This window comes from Schistocerca serialis, chromosome 12, assembly GCF_023864345.2.
Source record: "Schistocerca serialis cubense isolate TAMUIC-IGC-003099 chromosome 12, iqSchSeri2.2, whole genome shotgun sequence".
Lineage (NCBI taxonomy): Eukaryota > Metazoa > Arthropoda > Insecta > Orthoptera > Acrididae > Schistocerca > Schistocerca serialis.
Window position 1 is genome coordinate 31,835,663 of NC_064649.1, and position 15,089 is coordinate 31,850,751.

At 43.6% G+C, this 15,089-nt stretch overlaps 1 protein-coding gene and 1 pseudogene across 1 annotated transcript in view; one reads left to right on the top strand and one right to left on the bottom strand.

Annotated features, from left to right (window-relative positions):
- The window catches only part of LOC126428414 (calcium-binding mitochondrial carrier protein Aralar1), a 704,653-nt gene that overhangs the window by 27,175 nt on the left and 662,389 nt on the right, over positions 1–15,089 (top strand). The window lies entirely within an intron of this gene.
- LOC126428676 (5S ribosomal RNA) lies at positions 8,778–8,895 on the bottom strand (annotated as a pseudogene).

Consider the following 15,089-nt stretch of genomic DNA (forward strand, 5'->3'; position numbering starts at 1 on the left):
GACACTTGTCGATGGCGCAACATCGAAATCTGCAACAATTAGCGGAAGGGTTGCACTTCTGTAACGCTCTTCAGCCGTCTTTGGTACCGTTCTTGCAGGATCTTTTTCCGGCCGCAGCGACGTCGGAGATTTGATGTTCTACCAGATTCCTCATATTGTCGGTACAATCATGGATTGGTCGTACGGGAAAATCCCCACTTCATCACTACCTCGGAGATACTGTGTCCCATTGTTCGTGCGCCGACGATAACATCACGTTCAAACTCATTTAAATCTTGATAACCTGCCACTGTAGCAGCAGTAACCGATCTAACAACACCAGTCGCTTGTTGTCGCCAACTGCAGCGCGTATTCTATTTACATATCTCTGTATTCCAATACGCATGCCTATACCAATTTCTTTGGGGCTTCAGTGTAATACTCTGACGGAAAACAAAATCACAAAACCAAGAGTTGTGCGACATAAACGGTAGTTGGTAGGCCTATTTCTACATCTGAAAGATATCTCAGATCTCTTGCCCGTCGCTTAAGATTGGCTCTAGTAGCGCCACTATGAAGTTGCAAATCAGGTTTCACTTAAATAGACGCAGAAACGGTCGTGAGCGATAGTTAGCTTTGAGATTCGACTTCGCGAGTCGATATTAGCCGAGAATGTCTTCAAGGCGACGAGGTGCCACGATCTACGCCTGAGTCTAAATGAGGTCCTGTAATAGGGTTGCGAGAATCTGGATGTTGCTTATGCGGTACAGTAGAAAGACTTGCCAAGTACGTAGCCACTGTACATGACTACTGGCGGCAGCAGCAGCCACGAAGGCCGGGATCCGTGGCAACAGCGAGAAGGAAGACCATCGTGTTCGGCGTATGGCCGTGGCGCATACTACTGCATCTGCAGCAGTGACTTAAGTAGCAGGTGGCGCCACAGTGACAGAAGGAACTGTTACAAATCGGTTACTTCAAGGACAACTCCGAGCCAGCGTGCATTCAACTGATCCGAACCACCGCCATTTGCGGCTTCTGTGGTGTCAAGTGAGAGCTCATGGGAGAGCAGGATTCTACCATGGTGTGACTGTTGGCCATGGGTTAGGAGCAGGGAAATTGAGGGCCTGCAACCAAATTGTCTGCTTGCTAGACGAGCTTGACCTACTGCTGGACTTAAGGTCTAGGGTGCGATTTCGTTTGACACAGGAGTATTCTCTTGATCATCCCACTCGCCCTGGCCACAAATTTGTACGTCAATCTGGTGATTCGACCTATTGTGTTGCCATTCATGAACAGTGTTCCAGTGGGTGTTCTCCAACAGAATAACGCTCGCCCATATACAGATGTTGTAATCCAACATGCTCTGCAGAGTGCCTTGCCCTGCTCCATCACTGGAACTGTCATCAATCGAGCACAGCGTCATCCAAAACAGCATTAACAAATGGTTCAAATGGCTCTGAGTACTATGGGACTTAACTGCTTAGGTCATCAGACCGTAGCGGTCGCGCGGCTCCAGACTGTAGCGCCTAGAACCGCTCGGTCACTCCGGCCGGCCAGCATTAACAGTCCGTGTATTTTTATTTTGATTTGTTATCAAGTACAACAGGCTTGGAACTCCATCGCACAAATTGACGTCCGGCACCTGTGCAACACAATCTATGCACGTTTGCATTCTTGGATTCAACGTTAAAGGGGTTATATCGCTTATTCATGTACCATCATTTCACATTTGCAGTGGCGTATCTTGCGAATACATATACCTGTGATCAAACAATGTTAATCACTTAAATATGTTACCTAGACAAATGTATTTTCGACATATTATTACCCTACATTAATGATTCTTTTGATTTTGGCTACTTCTTTCTTTTTCGTCAGTGTATACCGCGATATCGGGAGACTGACGCATCAGTTGTCCCAGAAGTGACGTTTATTTAATTCAACCCTTTCAGACTAATTGGCTACAGTTGTGTTCATTGTTTGCTGTGTATTACCTGCAAGAGAAATGTTTTGCCTCAGTAGAAACCTCTTGTACACTTTTGTGAATGTTCAGCCTTTTCAGCACGTACAAGTGCTGCGACCTGTTTATAAAAATATTAACAATCGAATGAATGTAGCAGTAGGCACCGGCTTCTGACCTCCAGAATATACGGAAGTGATTAGTTAATTACAGGGTGACAATTATTGAACTGTATGAAATAAAATCATCATAACTTCTGGAAGGTTGGCGTTAGGACGTTCAAACTGCACGGTTGGCCGCGAGGCATGATGGGAATTAGTATACGCATGGGCTTTTGCTTTAGCGACGAAGCCTACTTTCATTTGGATAGGTTCGTCAATAAGCAAAATTGGCTCATTTGGGGGACTGAGATATCGCATTTCGCGACCGAGGAATCTCTTCATCCTAAATGGATGACTGTGTGGTGTGCAGTAACCGGTCACGGAATAATCAGTGCGATATTCCTTGATGGCACGGTGACTAGCGAACGGTACGTGAAGGCTTTGGAAGATGATTTGATCCCCATTATCCAAAGTGACCCTGATTTCGACAAGATGTGATTCATGCAAGACGGAGTTCGACCCCATCGAAGCAGGAGAGTGTTTGATGTCCTGGAGGAGCACTTGGCGGACCGCATTCTGGTTCTGGGGTACCCAGAGGCCACTGGTATGGCCCCCGATTGGCCGCCATATTCTCCGGATCTGAACACATACGACTCCTTTGTGTTGAGCTGTATTAAAGACAAGGTGTACAGCAATAACCCCAAAACAACAGCTGAGCTGAAAACAGCCATTCAGGAGGTCATCCACAGCATAGATCTTCCGACACTTCAGTGGGTCTTGTAGAATTTCGCTATTCGACTACGCGACATCATTGCCAATGATGCTAGGCATATCGAGCATTTCATAACCTAAATGGGAATATCTGAAGTGCCATTTATATATTGAATAAGGTTTGTGCACACAGCAGTTTGTAGCTAATTTTCGTTTCTTTTTCATATAGATCAATAGTTGTCACCCTATATACTCCTCTGTATTACTGAATATTATTACCATTATTTTGCATGGGAATTATTGAATGGTCAGTTTATTTATTACAACAGTGAATATTTCAGAATTAACTAATTTAATCCATAAAAAGAAGCCAGGCTTACAAATCATGTTTTGAAAAGGGGTACCTAAATGTTTATAAAATGGTTCAAATGGCTCTGAGCACTATGGGACTTAACTTCTGAGGTCATCAGTCCCCTAGAACTTTGAACTACTTAAACCTAACTAACCTAAGGACAGCACACACATCCATGCCCGAGGCAGGATTCGAACCTGCGACCGCGCGGTGCCAGACTGTAGCGCCTAGAACCGCTCGGCCACTCCGGCCAGCAAATGTTTATACATCTTGCACCTAAAATCATTAAAACCATTAGAGCATGTAGGAAAATTACTCTTCCTTCAGAAGAAATTCGGATCTGAAACGGTTAAAAATACGGGACGATTCAAGAACGAAGGACAGATTTCATTTGTTTACAACAAAGTATGCAAAATAGAAAAACACTGCGCATGTAATTGGATAGAGCAAGACACAGTTTTATGTTCGCCCAGACTCTATACCATACACTCAACATTAATACAATGCGTTGCACGAGAAACATCGAAACGGTTGTCCATTTCATTCCACACATGAATCAACAGGCAGATGCTTAAATCACGCGCCAACACCTCGCGCGCGCGAACGGGGTCCGTCGCTCCCGGCCGCATTTCCCGCGCCGCGGCGCTCATCCGCAGACCGCGACCCGTTTCTCCAGCAGAGGGCTCTGGTATTCGACGCTGTCTACGATTGGTCTTCGATGACGTTATGCCCCGCTGGCGCCTGCGCCGTTCTAAAAAGCCAGCATATAAATTGGCGAGCTTCTCAGCACCTGAAGATGACGGGCAGTTGTCTCGCTGAAATATTATCCGGCGTAATTCCCTGGAACCTATCAAGCAAATGCAGCGCCGGGAAAGCCTCAAACAGCATAGTTTCGTTGTTGTTTCGCAATAGCAAGCCCCTACCTGTTCCTGCATTATTGTTACAGCTAGCATAGTGAGAAGTTGTGTTGTCATAGGTTCACGTGAGCTACAGTAATTTAAAATAAACCGCGAGTGTGTCATCTTAGTGTACAAAGTACGTCACACGCCCCGTCATGTAAGTAATATTTCCTTCCCGTGTGGTCTAACGCACGGCTTTCCGCACTGGGAAGGAGCTCCTGGTCCCCGGCACGAATCCGCCCGGCGGACTTGTGTCGAGGTCCGGTAAGCCGGCCAGTCTGTGGATGGTTTTTAGGCGGTTTTCCATCTGCACCGGCGAATGCGGGCTGGTTCCCCTTATTCCGCCTCCACTATGTCGGCGATTGCTGCGCAAACAAGTTCACGTACGCGTACACCACCATTACTCTACCACGAAAACATGGCATAGGGGTTACACTCGTCTGGTGTGAGACGTTCCCTGGGTGTGAGGGGTGGGGGGGGGGGGGGGGGTGTCCACCGCGGGCCGAACCGCACAATAACCCCTGAAAGAGTGATTCGGTGTGGGGCGGCAGAGGGTTGAAGTGGACCACTGCTGCTGTGGCGGGGACAGAGCCTCCCCGCCGTTTCTAGGCCCCCGGTTAATATACAATACAATTTTTCCTTCACTTTTATTTCATTCCTTTTTAATCGAATCAAAAGACAACGCGTGACAAGCAGGTATATCGCTGTGCAGGGTGAGATCAAAGCTGACAGACAACGAGCTTGATTGGTTACTCAACGAGGGTCCAGAGTTCAACTCTGTACCAGACAACGAAAACGATGACGACTCTGAAGAAGGAGAGGAGTTTATCACACGAAGTGGCCTCGATTCAGATGATGACTGTGAAGAGCCACTCTCCACTGGTGGTATTTTTATTGGGAGGGACAAAGGTGTAAATGGAATAAAATATGCCCTAATGTGACTTTGTAAACAAAAAGCAAGAATATTGGGAAAATATTCCCTGGGGCTACACGTGTCGCCAGAGGGGTCACGAGTGAAACAGAGGCTTTATGGGCAACGCTTATACACAAACATATACATTCAAACTAAGAAAGAATGTGTACAGTATTCCAGAGAAAGGGACGCTAAGAAAACTAAAAGATGTGAAATAATGGCGTTGTTGGGATAATTGTACCTCATCGGGACTAAGAAAGCAAACCACACAAATGTCATTGAACTATGGACAGCAGATGGTACTGGTATGGAGGGTACGAGAGCTGCTCCTTTTACAATGTGCCCGTTTCGACGACAGGAGTTAAAGTCAAAAAAGAAGAGTAACTGATAAACTAGCTGCAGTAAGGAAAATATTGGATGCCTTTTTGGTGAACTGCAAGATCTCTTATAATGTAGGACAATTTGTGACAGTAGACAAAAAGTTGCAGGCTTTCCGGTGTCGCTGTTCTTTTGTTCAGTATATCCCGAACAAACCGGAGAAGTACGGGACAAAGAATTTTGTTTTAGCGGATGATAAAACATTCTTCACTAGTAACATTAAAGTACATTGTGGAAAACAACCTAAAGGGCCATACGATGTTTCTAATTCTTCCTGTGGTGTATGAAGGCTAGTTACTCACACTGAAGGCTCAGGAAGAAACGTTACAATGTATAATTGATACACTAGTTATTCCTTAGCCCACTCCCTTTCGAAAAAGCAACTAACATGCTTCGGCACATAGAGAAAAAAGAAACGCAAGATTCCACCAGAATTTTCACTTGGAATATGTAGGGCTATCCACTCCTCTTCATTTAGTTTTCAGAATGATGTGATCCTAGTTTCGTATGTGGCGAAACAAAACAAGGCAGTTAAATTACTTTTAACTATGCACGATCTTGGAACCAGTGACAAGGTATAGATAAACCAGAGATTGTTTTGGATTACAATATGGCGGTTTACTTTGCCCGATACCTCGTACCAAGGTGGTCGTTCTACCTAGACAACTGGAACTTGTTCTATATATACAAAGTTACATCGTTCTGCGAGCCTGTCTTCTGCGTCTGACATTACATGAGGGTACTCAAATCTCTGTTTCACCTTATCCCGTTTTATGCAGTTCCTTCACAAGACTTGTGAACTGACGGCCACATCAGCTCGGAAACCTGATTACATTTGTCTCAAGTGTGACGTAATACTATTGCTGCAGACTTGGGTGGGCGTTATTGCGATTGTAATAAGCCCATTGACAGCTGTAGCTCAAAGGCAAAACAACACGATGTACAAGGAACACCAGCACTTAAGCCTCACGTCGCGCAGCTCTTAAATGCGAGCAAACTTAGCTACTTGTAAATACCCAGCGAGAAAAAAGACGCATCATAAAATGGCTGATCGTACTTTCTTCCTTTATAGCTTTTGTGGCAATGATTCTCTGTTTTTGTGTGTGACTATACTGCCCTAGAATGAATGTCTCCTGCACAACGGAGTGTGTGTCTATTTCTCTATCTTCCGGGGACTCTCCTCTGTGTACTGCTCTACATTGCCTCGTCACCTCCCCCTCCCTACTTTCTCCCCCTCCCTACTTTCTCCCCCTCCCTACTTTCTCCCCCTCCCTACTTTCTCCCCCTCCCTACTTTCTCCCCCTTCCTTCCCTACTTTCTCCCCCTTCCTTCCCTACTTTCTCCCCCTTCCTTCCCTACTTTCTCCCCCTTCCTTCCCTACTTTCTCCCCCTTCCTTCCCTACTCACTCCTGGTTGCTGCCCACACTCCTGTCTCGCTCTGTTATGTGTGGTGGAAGAGACAATCAAAAAGTTCAAAAGTCTCTAAGTAGAGAATTGGTGTGCTAGTCAGGCAAAATCGTCGTGAGCATTGAGTCAACCAGGCTATAATGACCGAATCATGAAGGGACTGTTAAAAAGAAAAGTCATCTTGGTAAGAATTTTGACAAGTAGAGCCTGGTAAACCAGATGGAGATGTACAGTGCTTGACACTTTCCCCAGCCCAGTGTGAGATGATGAGAATTAAAACACAGCTTCTTTCGAGCTGGCTGAATTGAAGTAAAAATGCAATGCGGTGATGTACCATCTATAAGCAAACGGTCCCAACGCGATATAAAGAGATCACTAGTTGACAAGCAGGCTAGAGTTCAACAGGTCGAGAGTTCCTGCCAGCCGACTGCAGAAAATTATGTGAGTGAAAGAATCTGTACAGTAAAGCTTGTACACTAACAAGGACTTGCATTCTTACCTGTCCTATCTGTGTACTGTGGATAGTTAGTCTGTCATGGCTTACTGATTGTCACTTACAGTGTTACGGGTAACGCAAACTGAGGGTTCGATTTGACCAATAACAAACTGGCGCCTTTTCATGATTAGAGTCAAAGTGATAGGGAAGGCGGGCCATTTGTTCTGGTAATATGAGTATCCAGTAAGCCTCATTTATAGCCTATGCTCATTGAAAATTATGACCCAGTGCCTGTGCTTTTCGACATGCTGATGAAAACTCGGACTCGGAAGGAAGTAATAAAATAAAAAGATACCAATCCAGAAGCTCGTTTCGTCATTTCTACCTCCCTTGCTTGATACCCATGTATTTTTGTATTTTTTGCAACAACAGAGACTTAATAAACCTCAAGTAGACTCTGTTGCCGACGTATTCCTCAGCCAAAGAGTCGGTGGAGCTGAGAAATGCCACATCGGTTCCTATTCGACTGAGAGCCACCTAAGTACGCTGCGACCGCCGTCCGGTTACGACAACGCCATCGGCGCACCGAGTTGGAGACACTCGTTTGATAAAACACCGTGCCCTGCTGCTTGTAGAACAACTGCCTGCTGACATCCTCGTCGGACAGGAATCGTCAGCCGGTCAAGAAATTTTTCTAATGCAGCGCCGGCCTGTGTGACCGACCGGTTCTAGGCGCTTCAGTCTGGAACCGCACCACCGCTACGGTTCGAATCCTGCCTTCGGCATGGATGTGTGTGATGTCCTTAGGTTAGTTAGGTTTAAGTAGTTCTAAGTTCTAGGGGACTGATGACATCAGATGTTGAGTCCCATAGTGCTCAGAGCCATTTGAACCATTTCTAATGCACCGACGGCGTAATAATCGTATGGGAAGAGATCAGGACTATGGGGCGCGTGCTCGAATGTGTCCCACTTGAGATGGCGCAAGTTCTGCGGTACGATATTTGCGGTATGGGGACGTGCATAATCATGAAGCGGTACGGGACTTGGCGCACCATTCCACTACGGTGGTTTTCGACAAACATGCTGCCCCATAAACATTCTTCATTCTGTGATGGATGTCTGCCAGTCTTTGGTAGCCAAGAAAGAAATATTAGCACGTTGGTCCTGTTTCTATACATTTGGTAATAACGTTCCAGCACTTACAGGACGCAGGTCAGAAAACACGAATAGCACGCTAATCTCTTGACTACATGTCGGTGCTTACATACCCGCATCGAAGTTGCATGTACGCTGCAGCAACGCCCCTTGTATATAAAGGCTTTATTGCAATAGTGGTACACCTTCAGTTATGTTCATTTCGAGATAATGAGGCTTAAACATAGTTGGGTGATGACAAATCTCTGACTAGGATATCTGAAATATTTTTTTCTCTCCCCCCTCCAGCACAGACCATGAAGGCCCAAAGGTACCGACTGGCCGCCGTGTCATCCTCAGCCCACAAGCGTCAGTGGATGCGGATATGGAGGGGCATCTGGTCAGCACACCCCTCTCCCGCCGTATGTCAGTATCCGAGACTGGAGCCGCTACTTCTCGGTCAAGTAGCTCCTCAGTTTGCCTCACAAGCGCTGAGTGCACCCCGCTTGCCAACAGCGCTCGGCAGACCGGATGGTCACCCATCCAAGTGCTAGCCGAGCCCGACAGCGCTTAACTTCGGTGATCTGACGGGAACCGGTGTTACCACTGCGGCAAGGCCGTTGGCATCTGAAATATTACAGACAATTATTTGTTGCAAGGGCTTACGGTTTCTTTCTATTGTCATCACTTAATTATGTTTAACGCAGGAAGGACCACGTGGGTAATTTTTGACCCACGAGCTGTTTTCGAGGACCCTAACCCCCTGTATAATCATCACAGGTTCAAACTCTCCCGTGACTTTATTCGTTTTTTCGTGTTGAACACCTCACCAAAATACCATCCCCTTAGCGCACCTAGAAGCAGGAAAAATTTGCCTGTTATACCAGTAGTACCATGTGGGTCATTTTTGACCCATATGCAGTTTAACGCAAACTGATGTCTGTATTACTGGTTTTGTGACACTAAATAGTTTTTGGGCGTCCCTCGACTTTATTCACGAGATTACGACACTTTGGGCAAAAAAAAAAAAAAAAAAAAAAAATTGAAATACGAAGAATTCGAAGGTCGAGCGATATTTTATATCAGCGTGGCTTTCTGTTTTCTATGGACTGGCGACATACTGAAATAGGGAGTGACACTGGGAAGCTACTGAATAACATATTATACAGTGGTGAAGCCCCCCCCCTCCCCCTCCTACGTTGCTGTCTGTGCACTGCTGTAGTTCTGTTCCACGACAGCAGATGTCAGGCGCGTCGCCGTTACGTAACTTCACAACTTCACCTCAACTGGCAGATGAGCTGAAACAAAAAGGAACAAGTTTAGTTGGCACACTTCGGAGGTCGCTCACAGACCTGAGGTGGGAAGTGGAGACTAGGCATTGTATCAAACCCACTTATAAGTCAGGCGACAATCTTGTCCCAACATACCAAGGGAAGAAGTAAAAAAAAAATCCTTATTCTGAGTAACATACATGCTGGATGTCAGGTAAATGAGAATCGTGAGAAGAAAATTCCAGAAACTGTGAACTTTTATAATGAAACTCAGGATGGAGCCGACATAGTTGACCAAATAGCTGAACACTACAGCGTCTGAGCTGGCACCCACCCACGGCCCGTGCACGTCTTTTACAACATTCTTGACCCTGCCATGATCAACGCTCACACCATGATTTCACGACGAGACTTTGAAAAGTAGCAGATAAGCCTGGTGCCCCCTACAAACTACAGAGAGGAACCAGCGTCTCCTTGCAGACACTCGATATCGGCGCTGGCCGATATGGAAATAGAGGTGTTGTCCAGTTCAGGTTTCCTCCGAACAACAGGGGGAAATAAAACGTCGGACGTATGCTTCAAGTGCTACAGATGTGTGCAAAAGCTGTCAAACAAAATCTCTCCTCGAATGTCTGAACTGTGAGCCTACCCCAGTTTTGGCAATTCTCTCAAGTCTTTGTTCTTAAATATTTTCAAATGTTTATAATTATAGACTGAAGTTATTTGTTCCTATGTTTTAGTTCTTTGAATGAAACAAGCAAGAAAACACGCAGAGCATTATAGTCACCTGCTGCGTTATAAAAGATTTCACATATACTTGTTGTTGTTGTTGTTGTTGTTGTTGTGGTCTTCAGTCCTGAGACTGGTTTGATGCAGCTCTCCATGCTACTCTATCCTGTGCAAGCTGCTTCATCTCCCAGTACTTACTGCAACCTACATCCTTCTGAATCTGCTTAGTGTATCCATCCCTTGGTCTCCCTCTACGATTTTTACCTTCCACGCTGCCCTCCAATGCTAAATATGTGATCCCTTGATGCCTCAGAACATGTCCTACTAACCGGTCCCTTTTTTTGTCAAGTTGTGCCACAAACTCCTCTTCTCCCCAATTCTATTCAATACCTCCTCATTAGTTATGTAATCTACCCATCTAATCTTCAGCATTCTTCTGTAGCACCACATTTCGAAAGCTTCTATTCTCTTCTTGTCTAAACTATTTATCGTCCATGTTTCACTTCCATACATGGCTACACTCCATACAAATACTTTCAGAAATGACTTCCTGACACTTAAATCAATACTCGATGTTAACAAATTCCTCTTCTTCAGAAATGCTTTCCTTGCCATTGCCAGTCTACATTTTATATCCTCTCTACTTCGACCATCATCAGTTATTTTGCTCCCCAAATAGCAAAACTCATCTACTACTTTAAGCGTCTCATTTCCTAATCTAATTCCCTCATACTTAGTACTTACCTTACTTGTGTTGAAGTAAAAATACTATTGGCACTCAAATAAACGATATGGTTTCGATTCTGTTCCAATCTTTTTATAAAGAAAAACATTGTAACGTTCTTTTTCTTATTTGTTTTAACGATGATTGGTGAAAGATTGTGGAATTACTTCTGTAAAACTTAAAATAAATAAAAGTTTTTTTCTGAAAATTTATGTTCGACAGTGTACTATTTGCTTTAGAGTCCAAATTATCATTTGGTTACACTTTAGAGTCTTCCTGAACGAATTGTCAACAAGGCGACACTCGAAACACCACCCAAATACAAATAAAACGGTGGTTTCCTGCTGTCGGTAAATAATAACCCACATGGGACTACTAAAGGTACGGCGAAGTCCGGTAGTTCTAGTGTTAACCCTCGTATAACTCGAAATGAACAGAAATGGAAGTGTACCACTATTCAAAAAGGCCTTCATATGTTTTTATAGCTCTCTCAATTTTAATGACACCACTATATTGTTTATGCTTTTGGTTTCGCAGCACACAATGATAGCGTTTTGCCTTATACGACACGTTCAGTATTCTTGCGCTAACTGTCTCTTTCTCATTTGTTTCAGGTACGTTGACGAGTTTCCTATTCTGCATCTCGTTATTGAGTTGTAAGAGGCAAGGTAAATATGTGCATGCTGCTGTAATCGCTATAAAAAGCTATGGAACGTAAGTGTCTGGCGTCTATTTCCATTTGAAGGGTTTAGATTCAAAATCGGGCACGAGAGACTGCAGTTGCTCTCACGTCTTAGAAGTGATGTAAATATAGAAACTGCAGTCGTACGATATGAGTAGATATCAAATCCTTTAAGAATCGAACTTCAATGTATAAAACAGTTTCAAACTTGTGACTACTTTACAAATGGAGTGTTAATGTGTGGAATATTTGTCATTACGGCTGTAAGAGAGAATGGACTTCATAAATGTCTGAAATTACAAATTTGTGTAAAGTTTGTCTGAAGTCGCAAAATACTCTAAATCTAAATTACTGGGTGAGTATTTTCTGGGTAATTTTCCTGTCGCGAGTCACATTGCCTTCCACTATATTGCACAGATCCTACTTGTAGCACTTATCTCACTGAATCAAACCTTTAACGTAAGCTTGCATCACTTAATGAATAGATTATCGCAGCATTTTAAATTTTGAAATTCGGCCCATAATTACGAGGAATACTGAAATTCAAATTGTTCTTTCCCCTGGAAGCCGTTAGGTAGGCAAACTGTAAATGAGAACCATGAAGCTGGATAACCGTTGTTGTTGTTGTTGTTGTGGTGGTGGTCTTCAGTCCTGAGACTGGTTTGATGCAGCTCTCCATGCTACTCTATCCTGTGCAAGCTGCTTCTTCTCCCAGTACGTACTGCAGCCTACATCCTTCTGAATCTGCTTAGTGTATTCATCTCTTTGTCTCTCTACCCTCCACGCTGCCCTGCAATATTAAATTGGTGATCCCTTGATGCCTCAGAACATATCCTACCAACCGATCCCTTCTTCTAACCACAAACTCCTCCCCAATTCTATTCAATACCTCCTCATTAGTTATGTGATCTACCCACCTAATCTTCAGCATTCTTCTGTAGCACCACATTTCGAAAGCTTCTCTTCTCTTCTTGTTCAAACTATTTATCGTCCATGTTTCACTTCCATACATGGCTACACTCCATACAAATACTTTCAGAAAAGACTTCCTGACACTTAAATCTATACTCGATGTTAACAAATTTATCTTCTTCAGAAACGCTTTCCTTGCCATTGCCAGTCTACATTTTATATCCTCTCTGCTACGACCATCATCAGTTATTTTGCTCCCCAAATAGCAAAACTCATCTACTACTTTAAGTGTCTCATTTCCTAATCTAATTCCATCAGCATCACCCGACTTAATTCGACTACATTCCATGATCCTCGTTTTGCTTTTGTTGATGTTCATCTTATATCCTGCCTTCAAGACACTGTCCATTCCGTTGAACTGCTCTTCCAAACCCTTTGCTGTCTCTGACAGAATTACAATGTCATCGGCGAACCGCAAAGTTTTTATTTCTTCTCCACGGATTTTAATACCTAATCCGAATTTTTCTTTTGTTTCCTTTACTGGTTGCTCAATATACAGATTGAATAGCATCGGGGAGAGGCTACAACCCTGTCTCACTCCCTTCCCAATCACTGCTTCTCTTTCATGCCCCTCAACTCTTATAACTGCCGTCTGGTTTCTGTACAAATTGTAAATAGCCTTTCGCTCCCTGTATTTTATCCCTGCCACCTTTAGAATGTACGTTTGTTTCATATAGTTCAATAATTGTCATTCTGTAAGTATCTCTCACTGCTCCTCGACAGCAACTCCACATTCCTCGAACATAAAACCATAGCTGAACCATTTTATCCCTCCCACCATTATTCCTTAACAATTAACAATGAGCAACATACAGCCGTCGGTCGTTCTTCCAGCGGCCAGCTGGTGCACGATGGTCTCTGGCTCCAGAGCTCTGCGGTTCTCTCTGGGGTGACGGATGATCTTTGCCGATACGTCCCGAAGACCCTGTACAAGGTACTCTACTATCTGCACAAACACACAAGACATGCATCACCTACAGGAAGTTACAAATTTTTACATGTCCCTTTACCAATATTTTGTCTCGTGCTGTTTCAATAGCGTGAAACGGACCCTAAAAACAATTACACCGCCAAAACGTAGGAAATCATTCAATACCAGCACAAGGGCCATCAGTAGATAGCTCTTACTCCAGTCTCTCGCTGTCGGCAGCGGTCTGGCAAGAATGTTTCCCTAGAAAAATGCTCTGCGTAAACACGCTCTTGTCTCGCCCGTTCTTCCCTTGACTGAATTTGAAGAAACATTCCCCAAGACATCCCCAAAACAAAACTGTAACGTGGAGAGATGGTCCTGATATTGATTAGTATTTTCGAGGTGGTCTCCTAACGGTATATACTGAGGTGACAATTATATACATGTAGCGGTAGTATCGCATACAGCAAACTTCGAAAATTTTTTGTAGATATATGCGTACACAAATATGTATCATCTTCCTTTCAAGGATTAGGGTGTTGCCGGTTTCAAACGCACAAACAACATCTTTGCCATTTTTTAGAGTGTCTTCCGATATCTCTCTTCACATTCGGCTTGTAATTCAGGATCTTTTGGGTAATTCTGTGACCTGTCATTCTCATGAGGTGGTGTCTCCAATATTCACGGTATTTTCGAATTTTTTCATTCACGTTGAAAATATTTGTGTTCTAATATCTTCATTTGTAATAATCTCTCTTCTTGTCAGCCATTCATCTTGGTTAGGAATCTCATCTCCGCTGACTGAATTTTATTTTCTTTTTTCTTTTTTCTTTAACCCAGCTTTCGCTTCCATAGGATAACGTAGAACCGACATAACTTGCAGAATTTCATTGTGGTTTCTTTGTCTACTTCGTAACAGTGTTTCTCTAATGGTACCACAGACTGCTTATAATTTGTGTGCATCATTTTCTATATCAGATTGAAAATCAACACTTTTAGCACAGCCTAAATTAGAGATTTGAGAGACTGGTTCTAAAACTGAATTATCGAAAACAATTTTTGATCAGACTGGATTTTACATTTCCATTTACAAAGAATGTAGTGATTGTAAATGTTACAAAGAATAGGAAATAGCCGACACTCTTATACTTGCTTAGTAGTTATTTCTTGTGATTTATTCCTACCTTTATTACACTGCGCGTATTTTTGTAAAGGTTTTTCACTATCTGTGTTGGGTGATCAGGATATGCATGTTGAGACTTTATATACATTGACTGAAAAAAAATCGCAACACCAATGAATAATTAATGCACAGTAATGAAATTTCGGGACTAGATTGGTCTAGGTAACATACTGAAGTGAAGATTAATGTAAGGGCGAGATAAGTCATTGCAAATTTGAAATGCTGGTACATTAGAAACTGGTGTAACCGCCATAATGTTGAATGCAACCACGTAAACGTGTATGCATTGTATTGTACGCGTGCCAGATGTCAATTTATGGGATGGAGTTCCATACCTGTTGCACTTGG